We start from the raw sequence: 19,128 nt of genomic DNA on the forward strand, positions 1-19,128 counted from the left end.
TTGGCAGGAGCACCATTTATTGTATGCAATGAGTTTTTATCACTCGATATGAATGATAAAACTTGTTGATAAATCAAGCCCTATCATGGTAAAGACTAGACTAGCATTGCAAAACTTACCAAAAGACCATTCACAATGGGTTGGTACGGGATGCCGGTGCTTGGGATCCCGGCGGTCAAAAACACGATGCCAGCATCCCTATAGGGTCAGGATAGGTTAGGTATCCTAACCCTCCCCCTCTCCATACCCCTAACCCTCCCTCCCCAGTGGATATACCTAACCCCCCCCCCTAGTGCCTAAACCTAAACTCCACCTCCCCGCACCCTAAACCTAACTCTCCCCCTTAGTGTCTAACCCTAAACTTTCCCCTAGTGCCTAACCCTAACGCCTAACCCTCCCCCTAATCTCACTACTTACCTTCGGGATGCCGGTATTCTAAGCGCCGGCATCCCATGTGCTGGGATATTATCTGTATCCAGTCACAACCACTTTGAACGTCGGTATCCCAAGCACCAGCATAACGTACCCAACGCGTCTTGACAGCCCTGCACAACATAAGTGTATCAACATTTAGTGATACTTAAAGTAGCATCTGAACCTGCTCAGCCCTAATTTGTGCAGGGATAAGCATAATCTATACTCTTCCCTGTCATTGAACTTTATCAAGCTAAGTTGTGGAGCCACTGGGCATGCTGTGTGAACACTACGATCCTACTTGTGATGTGTAGGGTGTTGCAGCCTTTTAATACATTTAAGTATTTAAAGTACTTAAACTACAAATTAAAAATAAACAACAAGCAATAGTCACATACTGTACATTATTTATCACCTTGGTTATATTCTTTCATCTTCAACTGATTTAGGGCCTGATTCAGTGACCACAAATCCAACTACGTATGCAGATCAAGCGATTGTTAGCCATTGCGCATGTGTATAAACCGCACTGCGCATGCGCTGTGATCGCACTGCGATTACGCACAAACAGAGGAATCCATCGCAGAGTGAGTGACAGGCTGTGAACGTTTGGCGGTAGTGATGGGGGAGTGGTCGGAAAAAAGCAGGCGTGCCTATCCGTTTGAACGCCGTTCCTTAGCCACTGCGATTGCATACGCAGCTTGAGAGACTTGCAGTGTATGTGGCAGGTAAATGCTGCATGAGTGGTCGATGTGTGGCGTTGGTACCGATGTTTACGCAGAAGAGCGGCAGTGGACGGATATGAGAAAGCAGAAGTGGGCGTCTTTATGCCGGCTGAGCTTTGGCAAGCATTAGCATATTTTCGCAGCTGCTTTCCATGTGAAATTGCAGCTGCGATCGCATTAGCAATCGCTACTGAATCAGGCCCTTATTCTTTAAAGTCTTTTATACAGAATTGTAAGCATGAAAATTATTATATAGAATATTAATGAGGTGAGACAAGCAAATAGTACTCATGAAAGCCCATGCATACAAATTGAAATATTTATAATTAAATGTTTACACCCATGTAAGGGATAGGAGATACAATTTAGGAGCATGTTTATCAAAAGGCATAATGGTCACTAGCCAATGAAAATGGGGAGTAGACCTTTTTTCAATAAACCTAATGTACAAAGATAGTAAGAATGCCTTTGCATGGTGAAGCCTATTTAACAAGGCTGGCGATAACAGGAGAAAGTGACTGGAAAAAGCTTTATTCGGTTTGATCATTTTCATTTATATTTTACAATGTATTGTTTATATTATTTTTATTAGTTTAGATGAGAGTCCAAATTTACAATGTACTAATCCATACAGCCTAGCCCGGTGAAGTGGTAAACTAAGCAATATTTTATTGGCAATTTGAGGCGATAAATTAGTTTCCTTCACTGTGATTTAAAAAATCTTCCTTATCAGTTCATTTTGATAAATTGGGGCCTTTGGGTGGGATGTACTAAGGGCAAAAATGCAGTTTTCGGGGGGTTTACCTCATTTTTCATATGTACCAAGCCCTGGAATGTGATACATTCCAGAGCTTGGACCAGGATAATAACACCATCTAAAGATCGTGTTATCCAGTAGAAGCCTATGGGCTTCTATTCACATTTGTTCTGAGAGGGATCCAATCAGATTCCACCCCCCAGAGTCCCCTGTGGTGGTGCGTACCATTCTGCACATGCACAGAGGGACTTCTGGGTATTAAACCCCGATATCACTTTATCGCAAAGGACAGCTCTTATCTGGACAGCTGTCCTCTGTGGTTTTAATCGCATTTCTAAGTACATAATTAACTCTGGTATGTACCTAATAAGTGTCGGGATGTACCGCATTACGGATGTGATGCTTAGCATATCCCACCCTTTATGTGAATGGTTATCCCATATGTGAGGAAAAGACCAAAATGTTTACCTTAAGGTGACCCAAGAAATGCAAAACTCACTTTATAGCAAACACCATATTATATTGCTTCTGTGATTACACCACAACCACTCACAGCTTCAATGAGGAATAATCAGAAAAAAGGGTGCAAATAGATGGTGACTTTAATTCTATGTATTGTAGGGCTGATTCAGCAGAGTTTGCAAATTGAGCTATTATTTAACATAGTACATGCATACAAGACGCACTGCATGTACGCAGAGGTCACATTGCGATGACGGGCGCACAGATGAATCCATCGCAAAATGAGTGACAGGCTGTCAGCGTTTGGAGGAGGTGACAGGGGTGTGGTTGGAAAAACGCAGGAGTGTCTGTCCGTTTGATTGCCGTTCCATGGACGTGCATAAATTAGCCACTGCGATTGCGTACGCAGCATGAGAGCTCTCTATGTGCAGGTAGGCTTGCAGTGTCTGTGGCTTGTTATAGATGCTGCATACATCGCCGATGTGCATCAATGGTACCGATGTTCACGCAGAAGAGCAACATTGGACGGATATGAGAAAGCAACAGTGGGCGGCTTTATGCTGGCTGAGCTGTGGCAGGTATTAGCATATTTTCGCAGCAGCAAATGCGTACGCTGCTGAATTAGTAGCGTACGCAATCTGCAAACTAGTGGAGTAATTGAATTCATTAAGGTGGGATGGGAATCATTGCATTCTATATTTTCTGCTAGATGTTTATTGGACAGCCAGGATGTCTATTGAAATTGATTGGACAGCTATCTATTCAGCAGCAATACGCACAGTCTGAATATTAATAATGAGTAAAGTTCCACTGGTTGTTACACCTGAACAGGGAGAGATAGGACAGGAAAATAACTACAAACTCCACTCCACTTACTATGGCTGGAAAAACAGAGATACTGTAGGACCTTTGTTTTCTGCTGTTGAAAAATAATTTGTTGTTGAAGTTTTCCCCTAAGGGACACGAAGGAGACAGGATATGAAGAGCAGGGATGTGCTGTCAGCGTAGGCAGAGCCTCCCCTGTCATACTCCCTCCCCTGTCATACTCCCTGCCATGCTCCAGAGTTTTGATATAAAAACTGTTTTTTTATACATATCTGCCTCCACAGCCATTGACCTCACCGCACGTCACTGGTGTAGAGGGATAATGCAAATACAGTTTAATAAATGTGCAAAAGAATCTACTGTATTGTAATAATGATCTATAATCAGAAAAAAAAACAGGCATACACCATTCCCTTCAATATAAACTAAAATCTAGAATAGATGCCAAAACACTTATTTCTCCCTACTACTGTAGTTACATTAGAGCACAGGTTCCCAAACTTGGTCCTCAAAACAGTGCATGTTTTCCAGGTCTCCTCACAGTATCACAAGTGGAATAATTAACTCCATCTGTAGATTTTTTTGAAATGTGTCAGTGAGTAATGGATATACCTGTGCACCTGCTGGGGACCTGGAAATGTGACCGATGTGGAGTCCTGGGGACCGAGGATTTCATTCAGACCCGCTCGCGAGCTCTGTACGCTCGCAAGCGGGTCGATGTTACCCAAATGCGCATGCGCACGACGGAGGCTGCTCCGTCGTGCGCATGCGCGAGACCCGACGAGAGACGTAGAAGCCGTCGCTCGGGGTCTCGCACCAAAGGGGGCGTGCTTTCGATGGTGATTGACAGCACGCCCCCTTTGGTGGACGTGCTGGGGCGTGGCTGCCCAGACGGAGGCGTTCCCATGGGAACGCCTACCGTCTGGGTCCGGCCCCACTGACATCACTAGTGATGTCAGTGGGAGTGTTTTTGGCTCTGATAGAGCCAAAAGCACTCCGGGCTTGCGGCAGACGAGACCCTACCACAAGGGTCTTGTCGCAAGCCCGATGGTCGCGATGGTCTTGACCATCGCGAGCATCTTTTTGGCCGCTCGCATAAGCTGTGGATGGTCACCCACAGCTATGCGAGTGGCCAGGAGGCCGCTCCAATTTTAGGTAGGCCGGCCCTGATTCAGAGCGAGCGCTCTGGTCAGAGCGTCCGGCTCTGAATCAGGCCCTGAGTTAGAGAAACTCTGCACTAGAGAGATCTGGGCTGGAGAGAAGTTATCCAGTGTACAGTGGTTAATGAAAACTGCACAGACATAATTACACTTCCCCATTTGCATGATAAATGCAATGTTTGCAGTTTGCTGCTTTCTGACTTTGCATAAAGACTTAATTTGTGAGACAGAACCCACTGAAGGTATTGATAGGACATTTGTTCAGGAAACTGCTCAGCTTTACTCAGCCTACTATGGGCAGTAGAATGAATAAATATATAAATAAATAGGTGGAAAGAGAATTAGTGGTTTCCTTGTACTTGCTAATCTCACTTCTACTTCAGTAAGAGCCAGCACTCCTGACATCTGAACTGAAGTGAGAGTGTTCTAGAACTGGAAACCAGGCTCTCCTCGTTGTTTGTTCCTCAGCCATAGGCTGCTGCGTGCTATGGATGATGGACAGTGAGGGTTCTGTTGTGATGATCAATCCAATCCCCCCTCTAACCTCTGCTTCCTGCAGCAGCATATCTCCGTGCCCTGCGATGGGCTGTAGCTGTAGGGAAGCAGCATTCATCATCATCATCCTCCTCACATGCTGCCGGCTCTCTCATTACTAGTCACTATATTCTGCGGCTCCGCTCCTGTCATACCTGTGACCTTACTAAGCGATGACACCTCACACCTGAGCCTGAGCAGTGCCAGTAAGAGGCAGTGCCAGTGCCATTCCTGGCTGATGGAGTCATGGGAGAGGCTGCAGTGAGCAGTCACACAGGGAACAGATGCAGAGAGCTCCGTGCAGGCAGAGCAGCAGCGCCACTAGGGTAGTACGGGCAATATCCTCCGGGCTGTGAAAGCATCAACACGGGTGAGTTTTGTCTGCCAGCTGCTCAGCAGATTAGTCTGGCCAGTTTGTACGGAGTGGCGTGTTTACAGGACTTTACAGGTCTTATTAGCCTCCAACAAGCTCTCCTGGAAGTGCCCAGTGCATGCCTCGTATTAGGACATGTCATCATTTGTACCACTCTCATTGATCTCTTATACAGATATGTTATTTGTTTACTGGCAGCCTGTCACTGTATCTGGCAGCTATTATTCTATGTATTAATGTCTCTTGGGTGACAGTATAATCACTGGGACACACGTGTGAGTAGGATGTTCCTCTGAGTGAACTTTACAGACCTCTGGATTCATCTTTTAACTCAATCATTGTACTCTAAATATTATATTATTAAATTACATGAGCGATTTAACTTATCTAATGCTTTAATTCTCAATGGCTGGAGCAAAGCTGCTCTGTACTATGCTGCACGATAAGACAATTGTTGATTTGTCTGATTTTATATCACTGCTGTCCAATTTCATACAAATCGCTATAAGGGAGACACTGGAATGACAGCTCTGGTCTGCATACTGTAAATGGAGCATTTATTGCTTGGTTGCTAGGAATATATGGTGCAGGTACATTTCTTTTGGCAGCTTTTGAATTCAGAGACAGTGTGATGGTAAAGTGTAATCACTGGATGGAGATCTCTTTAAAAATATTTTAATGCTGTAATGAGACACATAAACGCAGTTCATTAATAAATCAAAATATGCTGTATAGTTTATTTATGTGGCAGATGAGTTCTGAACAGGGCATCTACAGTAACGTATCTTCATTTAGCATTTCAGCTGACAAACAGATGCATATAAATTCCAGTAAAGGCACTGCAGTATCCATGTCACTAAGACAAACAGTCATGTCCCTTGTGCTGGTAAATAGTGTGGCAGAAAGTCAGTGCACTGTAATGTGTTGTGTGTGCTGGAAACATTACATGTACATGTCTGCCTCAGTTTTCCTGCTTATATTAATCTCCGTTTACATCACCAGCGTTCAGTATAAGACTCTATTCTGACACAAGTTACAGGGACAACGACAAGCACAAAATTTTGGAAAGGGGAATTCCATCTTTACATTTCACGAAAAGCGGACTATGTTATGTGCAGTAAAGTAACCCCCCTTTTGGTTATGTTCAGATTTTATTGTCTTACATAGTGGAATGAAATGTCATTTATTCAGGAATTCTTACCACTGCTCTTCACAAAGTACTTTTGAAATATTTAGAAATATTTTTAACTTACAAATGCAAATATTGAATTGGTTTCCTGAGTACTATTACTCCACCCCCTTTTTTTAAAACTTGGTAAAGGAAACTTTAGCTGCAATTACAGTTATAATTCTCTACCAGGTCCATTTGGACGCCCATCCTTCTTTTCTATATTGCCTGAGTTCCACGAAGTTGAACAGCAAATTTAAAATTATTCGACCTATTATTAATGGGCTTGAGGTCTGGGTTTTACTAGGCATGTATATTTTTTTTAGCATTTAAACCTCTCCAGTGTGGCATTTGCTGTATGCTCGGAGTCATTGTCTTTCTAGAATATAAATCTTCAACCAAGTCCTAACCTTAGGTCTCTTGCAGACTGCAGTCGGTTTATTGCGATGCTTTGTCAATATGTTGCTTATTTTGACAAGTTTTCCGGTACCAGCAGCCGAAAAACATCCCATAGCATTATGCCCCTGCTGCTATATGATTTTTGGCAAATGTTAGGGGAGTTTTCATATGGGTCTTCTTCAATATTGTTTAACAGCCCAATAAAACATGATTCTGTAAAGTGCCCAATTGTTGTCCCATGGACATAATTCCCATAAAAGACTGGAATTCATACAGTTGTCATATGCTTCTTTGTGATCTAACTAACAAGAAGTTGGGTAGGCTCAGTTTTGGAGGATGGCCTGCTCTATTCAAATTGATATTTGTACAATATCCACATATTTATGATGGATTTAGCACATGCTCTGGAGGTTATTAAAACACTTTGAAATATTCTAATATTGTAATAACTGTTGGTTGCTGCTTTTTAATCACCTCTTCTCAAATTTACTTCAAATGTTCTTTGTTCTTCATGATGAAGCTCTGGTTTGGAAATGCATTATCCCTCTCATATAGGCAGGTATATTTAATTTGAAACTGATTGATACACTTTAATTGTGCATATGTAGACTCAAAATGTATGGTCTTTGGAGACTGTCAGGGTTTATTTTAAGAACACATGATCAGATCAATAGAAGATGTGTCTTCTATATGGAGAAAAATTTAATAATGTTTATTTAGACCTTGCAGAGGTAGTTCCCAGCTAGATGTCCACAAGCCACCTTTACAGTCCAAGTTTTCATGCAGCACTAAGGTGTTTATTTACAAAGGGGTGATAACCCCCTATACATCAGAAATTGGGGTTATCACTAGTTTATGCAATTTACCTAATGTGTTAATTGGTTTCTCATTCAGTCCTGTTAGCAGTGTAGTATCATGTCCCATAAGAAGCTACGGGGATCACAGTGGATGAGCTATTTACAAACAATGAAAAAACAGATTTTTTTTATTGTTATACTGATAATGTTTACGCAACCTTGATGGCATTACGGTTTTGATACATCTACATGTCCTACCTGAGAGGAGAAGAGCGAACATTTTCACTTCCTTCCTCTGGCAGGATGTTGATGAAGAAGTTCCATCTGACTCGCCCCAGTAGCACTGAGTATGTCTGAATTGCCCACCTGCGCATGTGAACTGCTAATATGTGCAAAAGTAGGGAGCCAATGATGATGCCCACTGCCGGAGTACTCCATTCTTGAGGGGTCCCTTATGCTGTGGAATAACGCAGTTTGTACAAAATGTTGGTAACCACAATTTATGTGAGCGCAAGTATGGTTATCCTTAAAACCTTGGCTTCTAGGAGCTAGAGTTGGGAAACACTGCATTAGAGCTGATACAGAAATCTGGTAGCTAACAGCACAGGTATAGATAATAATTGCTATTTGATGAAAATTTGTTGAGGATAAGCTTTATCTGTGCTGTGACAACCCATGTGGTCTGTAAGGTTTATCTAGCAACTCTACATATTCTGTGGTGTGGCTAAAGATGGCTGCTGTTCTGCAATAACTGGTGGGCTTTCAACCAAACTACAGTATCTTTAATATGACTGACATACATATATTATATTTTAGCTGTTTCTATCTAAGGGGTCAATCTAATTAGCTGTGAAGGATGCAAGTTGCCATTGCCACAGCGTTAAAAACTGGCATCAGCACCACATCTCACACCCCTTGCGACCCGCTCTCAGCCCAAATTCACAAAATTGTGTAGTTTTGAGCAAATTCACGCTGTCATAAAGTGCGACTGTTGCTGCAATGACTCACATTCTCAATGCATTTGCGACTAATTGGGATGACCATAAATTTAATTTGCTTTAAAAATGTGTAAAGCAATCTATTAAATGTGTTATAAAAATAAATGTTTATTGTTCTGTAGACCATTCACCTACTTATTTCTATGGGTTTTATTCTGTACAGTATATAATTTTGCTCCCACCTGCATTTACTCAATATAGTTGAGAACACAGATGAATTAATTTCGCTTTGGTTCTGCAGATCTGGGCTTTGCAAGAAAATAAAATGTACTGCTCTGGAAATACATACAAATGACATCTAAGCAAGGATTACAATATTTTAGTTTTTTTAGAAAGCAGTAGCAAAAAGGAGAATAATATGACATTGTAGGCAAGTCAAGATAATTTGTGTGGTGGTGTACAACCCTTTGCGTTTGCATTGATGCAGTAGTAATATAATTCTTTGTTTTCTGATACATTGTTTTTGGTATAATTAGGTAACATATTAGGGCAGAGGTAGAAAAAAAACACTCCATTGTCAGGCATTGTAACAAAAGTTGGAGGAGTGGGTCCAGTGATGCCAACCTCCCGAGGTTCTCCCAATAACTGCCAAATGGCTTACAATTTACCTCCATGCAACACTAACATCATCTCACAAATGGACAGGTCACTACGTCCCACATGATCAATACACATTCTAATGATTTGATTGACTACAGACTGTTCTATATTCATCTGATTCCAGATAAAGAGAAGTTGAGATTGAACACAATAAGGGGGGGATGTAGTTATGAGACCAGCAGCCGCGTGGCCGCCGGTCTCAATCCTGACAGTGTCATCTCGGCAAGGGATTTAACATAGGCGTCGAAATACCAACGCCTATGTTCATCCCGACTCCGGAACGCCGGAGGACGCCAGACTGATCGTCCTCCTGCCAGGTAAGTATGCACTTAGCCCGGGAATGGGGGGGTTAGGTTTAGAGACTCCCGGGGGGACTTAGGGTTAGGCACCCCCCGGGGAAGGTTAGGGTTACTCTAGGGAAAGAGGGAGTTAGGGCTAGGCACTAGAGGGGAGGTTAGGGTTAGGCATCCCCCCAGGAGACTTAGGTTTAGGGCGCAGGGAGGGGGGGGGGTTGGTTTAGGCACCCCTGGGGGGAGGATAGGGCTAGGCACTAGGGGGGAGGTTAGAGTTAGGCACCCCTAAGGGAGGGTTAGAGGGGGGAGAGGGGAGGGTTATTATACTTACGGGCGCCCGTCGGGAGCTTCATCCGTCAGTCTCTCACTGTCAGGATTAGAACCGGCGGCTATTAAGCTGTCGGTATTTCAATCCCAAAAGAGGGGATTCCGGCTGTCAGAATGTCGGCGACAAAATCCCGACATCTGTCAGAATCCCAACTGCCTGAATCCCGAAGGTAAGGGGGAGGGTTATCATTAGGGGTTAGGGTTAGGCACTAGGGGGAGGGTTAGGTTTAGGGTGCGGGGAGGCGGAGGTTAGGTATAGGCACTAAGGGGGAGGTTAGGGAGAGGGGGAGGGTTAGAATACCGACGGTATTCTAACCCTGTCAGGATGCCAGCGTTGGGATTCCCGAACGCCGGCATCCCATACCCATCCCCAATAACGTGCTCTGGGGTTTATATACAGTGCATACGGAAAGTATTCACAGCGCTTCACTTTTTCCACATTTTGTTATGTTACAGCCTTAATTCCACAATGGAATTAATTAATTTTTGTCCTCAAAATTCTACACACAATGCCCCATAATGACATTCATCATTGCTCCGGCTCGGAGACAGCTGATCAGCTGTCATCGCTAATGTCTTCGATAAAAATTAGCACTGCCGAGCCCGACCTGGCAGTGCTAGTGCGCCTGCTTGAACTGGGGTTCACACAAGCGCACAAAGCTCTAGCATCCGGCGGAAGGAGCCGGGCAGTGGCGAAGGGATCCGAAAGGATCCCTCTTCACAACTCAGGACTCTATCCCATAGGGGAGGAGCAGGGAGCGAGAACAAATGCCATGTAGTGTATGATGTCAAAGGGCCAGATCGGGGCTGAAAGGTAAGCAGGATATATCAGTGATGTCTCCCGCATTACCTTTATAATGAATAGTCCCGATACTTAATATATACAAAAGCAGGTGAAGATGTTCATTTTTACCTGCTTTTGTATACATTAAGTGATGATGAATAGACCCCAGGGACTTCTTTCTCCATGAAATCCTCAGTCATTTGCATTTGCTATCCCTTCACTGTCTCTTATCAGTTCTTTACTCATGACAATGACATTGAATTTCCAAAAATGTGCTCCCCAGGTTGGAGACCTGGTCCCAAGTGTATATTCCTGTAAATAGAACCTTAGTTGCAAGTGTTGTGTCTCCTTTTATATGTTAGCTACTTGACACATTGGTCCTTATGGTGAGTGAGCACTACAACAGTTGGCGCTGTATATACAGCGCCTGGAACAGTGGGTGCATACACATTTGGCCAATCAGATTTGCATGATTCTACTATTTACTCCTGCTGGATAGGCGAGGTGTGAGCATACTTACATAGGCCGAGTACAGTAACTGCTTGCTTGTACAACTGCAAAACCATACAAACTGGGACAAAGATGCATTTACCCCTGAAAAAGCTGTATTATTTCCATGTGGTCAGAGAAAGCATAAATAGCAAATGATGATGATGACGACGATCGCCAACGATAGCAAACTACTTGTGATTGCCCTTTTTTTGTAAACAAGATGGAGAATTGTTTTTGCTCTATTACAAGAGTGGTATGTAAGTGTCTGGGACGTGTGCCTGGTGTAAACCTTTGTGTATGGTCACAATTGCGGCTTTTTTAGTGAATTCAATTTGCACTTGTGATTTGGGGTGCAATTGTGGCCACATCTACATCCAGCCATGTACAGTATGTACATAATAGTAAGTGGATACTGACTAGAGATAGTGTAAAAACTAGGGGTGAGCGGGTTCGGATTTCTGAAATCCGAACCCCCCGAGCCCCCCCGATCCGAGTCCGATCCGAGTCAGGCTCGACTTTTCCCGCCTGACTCGGATCTGACATCGAGGCAAAACGTCATCATCCCGCCTTCCGAGTCTCGCGGGTTTTGGATCCTATATAAGGTACCCGCGTCGGCGCCATTTTCTCACTCGGCTGTGGACAGTGAAGAGGGAGGGTGGGAGTTAGTGCTGTGTAGTGTAGTGTAGTGTAGTGCTGCTGTTGTCCACTACTTCAAAGTCCATAGGGGCTGGCTGTGTTGTGCTGTGCTGCTGTTGTTAATAGGGGCTGTGTCCACTACTTCAAAGTCCATAGGGGCTGGCTGGACTGTGTTGTGCAGTCAGTTCTCCATAGGGGCTGTGTCCACTCCAAAGTCCTGTGCAGTGTCCCAGTCCTAAAGGGGTGCTGTAGTGTTGTCCAGGGGGTGCTCTGTCCATCAGGGGTGCTCCCCCCAAGTGCTAAAAAAATAATATATTTTCCGTGTTTGTGAATTGTGTGCGCAGTAGCCGCACGTGCATCAACAAAGTAGTGCCAAGCGTGCGCCTGTGTCATAAGTAAACGGCCGGCTGGCTTGACCGTTAAAGGGTGCTGTAACCCCCGAAAGTACACTCCAGTCCAAATCAAAAAAAAATTATTTTCTGTGTTTGTGAATTGTGTGCGCAGTAGCCGCACGTGCATCAACAAAGTAGTGCCAAGCGTGCGCCTGTGTCATAAGTAAAGGGCCGGCTGGCTTGACCGTTAAGGGTGCTGTAACCCCCGAAAGTACACTCCAGTCCAAACCAAAAAAAAAATTATTTTCTGTGTTTGTGAATTGTGTGCGCAGTAGCCGCACGTGCATCAACAAAGTAGTGCCAAGCGTGCGCCTGTGTCATAAGTAAAGGGCCGGCTGGCTTGACCGTTAAGGGTGCTGTAACCCCCGAAAGTACACTCCAGTCCAAACCAAAAAAAAAATTATTTTCTGTGTTTGTGAATTGTGTGCGCAGTAGCCGCACGTGCATCAACAAAGTAGTGCCAAACGTGCGCCTGTGTCATAAGTAAAGGGCCGGCTGGCTTGACCGTTAAGGGTGCTGTAACCCCCGAAAGTACACTCCAGTCCAAACCAAAAAAATATTATTTTCTGTGTTTGTGAATTGTGTGCGCAGTAGCCGCACGTGCATCAACAAAGTAGTGCCAAACGTGCGCCTGTGTCATAAGTAAAGGGCCGGCTGGCTTGACCGTTAAGGGTGCTGTAACCCCCGAAAGTACACTCCAGTCCAAACCAAAAAAAAAATTATTTTCTGTGTTTGTGAATTGTGTGCGCAGTAGCCGCACGTGCATCAACAAAGTAGTGCCAAGCGTGCGCCTGTGTCATAAGTAAAGGGCCGGCTGGCTTGACCGTTAAGGGTGCTGTAACCCCCGAAAGTACACTCCAGTCCAAACCAAAAAAAAAATAATTTTCTGTGTTTGTGAATTGTGTGCGCAGTAGCCGCACGTGCATCAACAAAGTAGTGCCAAGCGTGCGCCTGTGTCATAAGTAAAGGGCCGGCTGGCTTGACCGTTAAGGGTGCTGTAACCCCCGAAAGTACACTCCAGTCCAAACCTAAAAAAAAATTATTTTCTGTGTTTGTGAATTGTGTGCGCAGTAGCCGCACGTGCATCAACAAAGTAGTGCCAAGCGTGCGCCTGTGTCATAAGTAAAGGGCCGGCTGGCTTGACCGTTAAGGGTGCTGTAACCCCCGAAAGTACACTCCAGTCCAAACCTAAAAAAAAATTATTTTCTGTGTTTGTGAATTGTGTGCGCAGTAGCCGCACGTGCATCAACAAAGTAGTGCCAAGAGTGCGCCTGTGTCATAAGTAAAGGGCCGGCTGGCTTGACCGTTAAAGGGTGCTGTAACCCCCGAAAGTACACTCCAGTCCAAACCAAAAAAAAATTATTTTCTGTGTTTGTGAATTGTGTGCGCAGTAGCCGCACGTGCATCAACAAAGTAGTGCCAAGCGTGCGCCTGTGTCATAAGTAAAGGGCCGGCTGGCTTGACCGTTAAAGGGTGCTGTAACCCCTGAAAGTACACTCCAGTCCAAACCAAAAAAAAATTATTTTCTGTGTTTGTGAATTGTGTGCGCAGTAGCCGCACGTGCATCAACAAAGTAGTGCCAAGCGTGCGCCTGTGTCATAAGTAAAGGGCCGGCTGGCTTGACCGTTAAGGGTGCTGTAACCCCCGAAAGTACACTCCAGTCCAAACCAAAAAAAAAATTATTTTCTGTGTTTGTGAATTGTGTGCGCAGTAGCCGCACGTGCATCAACAAAGTAGTGCCAAGCGTGCGCCTGTGTCATAAGTAAAGGGCCGGCTGGCTTGACCGTTAAGGGTGCTGTAACCCCCGAAAGTACACTCCAGTCCAAACCTAAAAAAAAATTATTTTCTGTGTTTGTGAATTGTGTGCGCAGTAGCCGCACGTGCATCAACAAAGTAGTGCCAAGCGTGCGCCTGTGTCATAAGTAAAGGGCCGGCTGGCTTGACCGTTAAAGGGTGCTGTAACCCCCGAAAGTACACTCCAGTCCAAACCAAAAAAAAATTATTTTCTGTGTTTGTGAATTGTGTGCGCAGTAGCCGCACGTGCATCAACAAAGTAGTGCCAAGCGTGCGCCTGTGTCATAAGTAAAGGGCCGGCTGGCTTGACCGTTAAAGGGTGCTGTAACCCCCGAAAGTACACTCCAGTCCAAACAAAAAAAAAATTATTTTCTGTGTTTGTGAATTGTGTGCGCAGTAGCCGCACGTGCATCAACAAAGTAGTGCCAAGCGTGCGCCTGTGTCATAAGTAAAGGGCCGGCTGGCTTGACCGTTAAAGGGTGCTGTAACCCCCAAAGTACACTCCAGTCCAAACCAAAAAAAAATTATTTTCTGTGTTTGTGAATTGTGTGCGCAGTAGCCGCACGTGCATCAACAAAGTAGTGCCAAGAGTGCGCCTGTGTCATAAGTAAAGGGCCGGCTGGCTTGACCGTTAAAGGGTGCTGTAACCCACAAAGTACACTCCAGTCCAAACCAAAAAAAAAATTATTTTCTGTGTTTAGCCGCACGTATATATCAAATCGATATAACATAAATGGAGGACCAAACTTTCTCCGATAAAAATAAAATAGAGAAAGATCAAGAACCACTTCCTCCTAGTGCTGAAGCTGCTGCCACTAGTCATGACATAGACGATAACATGCCATCAACGTCGTCTGCCAAGGCCGATGCCCAATGTCATAGTAGAGGGCACATACAATCCCAAATGGCAAAGTTCAGGAAAATGACCTTGAAAAAGACATTTAAATCAGCTGAAGAGAAACGTAAACTTGCCAATATGCCATTTACGACACGGAGTGGCAAGGAACGGCTAAGGTCGATCCCTAGTATGTTCATGACTAGTGGTTCAGCTTCACATGACGATGGAAGCACTCCTCCCACTAAAAAAATCAAAAGAGTTAAGCTGGCAAAAGCACAGCGAAGAACTGTGCTTTCTAAGAAGATATCACAAATCCCCAAGGAGAGTCCAAGTGTGGTGGTGGTTGCGATGCCTGACCTTCCCAGCACTGGACGGGAAGAGGTGGCTCTTTCCACCATTTGCACGCCCCCTGCAAGTGCTGAAAGGAGCACCCACAGTCCACTTGCTGATATGCAAATTGAAGATGTCACTGTTGAAGTACAACAGGATGAGGATACTGGTGTAGCTGGCGCTGAGGAGGAAGTTGGCGAGGAGGATTCTGATGGTGATGTGGTTTGTTTAAATCAGGCTCCGGGGGAGACAGTTGTTGTCCGTGGGATGAAAAAGCCCATCACGGTCATGCCTGGGCAGAAGACCAAACATTCCACCTCTTTGGTCTGGCAATATTTCTATCCAAATCCGGACAACAACTGTCTTGCCATATGTACCATATGTAAAGGTGAAATAAGTAGGGGTAGGGACGTCAACCACCTAGGAACATCCTCCCTTATACGGCACCTGCAGCGCGTTCATAAAAAGTTACTGTCAAGTTCAGAAACTTTGGCTCAGACCGTAAGCAGTCCAGGGACACCTAAATCCCGTTGTCCTGTTGTATCCAAGCGCCTGCAAACCACACCGTCAACTCCCTCCTCGTCAATTTCCTCCTTAGTCAGGATCGGAAGTAGTCCTGCAGGCCATATCACTGGCATGACTGACTCTCCTATCCGGGATTCCTCCGGAGGATCCTGCATTGCTACGCCTACTGCTGCCGCTGCTGCTGTTGCTGCTGCTGCTGGGAGTCGTTCATCATCCCAGAGAGGAAGTAGGAACACCACTACTTTTACTAAACAATTGACCCTCCAACAGTCCTTAGCGAGGAGGATGAAGTACGACAGCAGTCATCCTGAAGCAAAACGTATAACTGAGGCCTTGACTGCTATGTTGGTGTTAGACGTGCGTCCGGTATCCGCCATTAGTGCAGTGGGATTTAGACAATTGATGGAGGTAGTGTGTCCCCGGTTCCAAATCCCGTCTAGATTCCACTTCACTAGGCAGGTGATACCGAGACTGTACAGAAACGTCAGAAAAAGTGTCCTCAGTGTCCTGAAAAATGCCGTTGTACACAATGTCCACTTAACCACGGACATGTGGACAAGTGGAACAGGGCAGACTAAGGACTATATGACTGTGACAGCCCACTGGGTAGATGTATCACCTTACGCAGCAACAGCAGCAGCGTCACCAGTAGCAGCATCTCAGAAACGCCAGCTCGTTACAAGGCAGGCTACGCTGTGTATCACCGGTTTCAGTAAGAGGCACACCGCCGACAACCTCTTAGAGAAACTGAGGGAAATCATCGCCCAGTGGCTTACCCCACTTAGACTCTCCTGGGGATTTGTGATATCTGACAACGCCACCAATATTGTGCGGGCATTACATCTGGGCAAATTCCAGCACGTCCCATGTTTTGCTCACACAATAAACTTGGTGGTGCAGAATTTTCTGAAAAGCGACAGGGGCGTGCAGGAGACGCTTTGGGTGGCCCGAAAAATTTCTGGCCACTTTCGCCATTCAGCGACTGCGTGCCGAAGACTGGAGCGCCAGCAAACACTCTTGAACCTGCCCCGCCATCACCTGAAGCAAGAGGTTGTGACGCGGTGGAACTCAACCCTCTATATGCTTCAGAGGATGGAGGAGCAGCAAAAGGCCATACAAGCCTATACATCCACCTATGACATAGGCAAAGGAGGGGGTATGCACCTGACTCAAGCGCAGTGGAGAATGATTTCCGTGTTGTGCAAGGTTCTTCAGCCCTTCGAACTTGCCACACGTGAAGTCAGTTCAGACACTGCCAGCTTGAGTCAGGTCATTCCCCTCATCAGGCTTTTGCAGAAGCAGCTGGAGAAAGTGAAGGAGGAGCTAAGACGGAGCGATTCCGCTCGGCATGTGGGACTTGTGGATGAAGCCCTTCATTCGCTTTGCCAGGATTCCAGGGTGGTCAATCTGTTGAAATCAGACCACTACATTTTGGCCACCGTGCTCGATCCTAGGTTTAAAGCCTATGTGGTGTCTCTCTTTCCGGCCGACACAAGCCTGCAGAGGTGCAAAGACCTGCTGGTGAACACACTGTCAGCTGAAGCGGAACGTGACACGTCAACGGCTCCTTCTTCATTTTCTCCCGCAACTGGGGCTGCCAGGAAAAAACTTAGGTATCCTAAGCAACCCGCTGGCGGTGATGCAGGGCAGGCAGGACCAAGTTTGGACATCTGGTCCGGACTGAAGGACCTGGCAACAATTTCTGACATGTCTACTGTCACTGCATATGATACTGTCACCATTGACAGAATGGTGGAGGATTACATCGGTGACAGCATCCAAGTAGGCATGTCAGACAGTCCATACCTGTACTGGCAGGAAAAAGAGGCAATTTGGAGGCCCCTGTACAAACTGGCTCTATTTTACCTGAGTTGCCCCCCCTCCAGTGTGTACTCCGAAAGAGTGTTTAGTGCAGCCGGGAACCTTGTCAGCGAAAGGCGTAGGAGGTTGCTTCCACAGAATGTGGAGAAGATGATGTTCATCAAAATGAATTATCAGCTCTTCCAGGGAGACCAGCCTCCAGAACGTACAGAGGGACCTGTGGTGGTGGATTCAAGTGGGGACGAGTTAATACTTTGTGAGGATGAGGATGTACACACTGAAGAGGGTGAGGAATCGGTGGATGAGGAGGATGAGGATGACATCTTGCCTCCGTAGAGCCAGTTTGTGCAGGGACACATTAATTGCCAGCTTGTTTTGTGGGGGCCCAAACGAACCAATCATTTCAGCCACAGTTGTGTGGCAGACCCTGGCGCTGAAATGATTGATTTGTTAAAGTGTGCATGTCCTGTTTATACAACATAAGGGTGGGTGGGAGGGCCCAAGGACAATTCCATCTTGCACCTCTTTTTTTCTTTGCATTATGTACAGTTTGGGGCCTAGTTTTTCTAACTGCCATCCTGTCTGCCACTGCAGTGTCACTCCTAGATGGGTCACGTGTTTGTGCCGCCCACTCGTGTCGCTTAGCATAGTCATCCAGCTACCTCGGTGCAACCTTTTGGACATAAAAACACTATTGTGAGGTGTGAGGTGTTCAGAATAGACTGGAAATGAGTGGAAATTAAGGTTATTGAGGTTAATAATAGCATAGGAGCAGAAAAACCTACAAATTCTGTGATTTTAGCTGTTTTTATGCTTTTTTTCAAAAAAATACAGATCCAAAACACAAAACCCAGAACCCAAAACACGGAAGGGTGGTTTTAGCAAAACCAATCCAGATCCAAAACACGAAGAAAGATCCAGATCCAAAACCAAAACACAAAACACGAAAAGTGGCCGGTGCACACCCCTAGTAAAAACCACTATTCGTCATACACAACTACCCGTAAAGGGAAGTGACAGCAGCTACTTTTTATACTGTTTCTTATTGATTCTATGTTGTTCTACACTTTCCACGCTCATCCTATTACACTAATTCACAGCAGGAATATGTCAGTACAGTTTCTACAAAAGTATACTTCTGCAAACTCCTTGTGAGAATGAGTTCCATTCAACTTCACATTCAATTACCTCTTTTATTGACACGTTTATCACTATTGGCATTTCCTCCAGTGAAATATTGAAATAATGGAATACATATATTAAATAAATGTACTTTCCATCTGGAGAGGACTTATAACATTTCACTCGTTCCTTTACAATATCTGTAGTTCATCTGATTATAAACTCCTTTTTGTAACAAACATCATCCAACAGAGTAAATCGCGATAAAATATGTTGGTTTACTTTAGCTGCTGCATTTTCAACCACATGTTTGATTTTTATGTATTTTAATGTTTTTCTTTTCTTTTTTTGTGTTATTTTCTTCTTCATAAATTAGATATTCACACTTCAGGTAATTACAGCAGTGCTAGAACCTCTTTAAAATTTTCGGAACTTCTACATAAATTAATTTCTGTTGCGACAAAGAAACTTACTTTTGGGTATTTTTTTTAACAATAAATGACAGAAAATTTATTTTCTCTTGTGTGTAATTTGATTTATTAAGTTCTCTATCTATTTCTAT

At 44.8% G+C, this 19,128-nt stretch overlaps 1 protein-coding gene across 5 annotated transcripts in view; it reads left to right on the forward strand.

Annotated features, from left to right (window-relative positions):
* ARHGAP24 (Rho GTPase activating protein 24) overlaps positions 1–19,128 on the forward strand; it is a 664,176-nt gene that overhangs the window by 443,212 nt on the left and 201,836 nt on the right. The window contains exon 1 of one of the 5 annotated variants that reach the window (XM_088445044.1): positions 4,859–5,247. The exons of the other annotated variants lie outside the window; for them this stretch is intronic. The gene's annotated coding sequence lies outside the window, so the exon portion shown is untranslated. Of the gene's footprint in view, positions 1–4,858; positions 5,248–19,128 lie in introns of those variants that run through there. 5 annotated transcript variants of the gene reach the window in all.

This window comes from Taudactylus pleione, unplaced genomic scaffold (assembly GCF_031769625.1).
Source record: "Taudactylus pleione unplaced genomic scaffold, aTauple2 ptg000376l, whole genome shotgun sequence".
NCBI classification, from domain to species: Eukaryota; Metazoa; Chordata; class Amphibia; order Anura; family Myobatrachidae; genus Taudactylus; species Taudactylus pleione.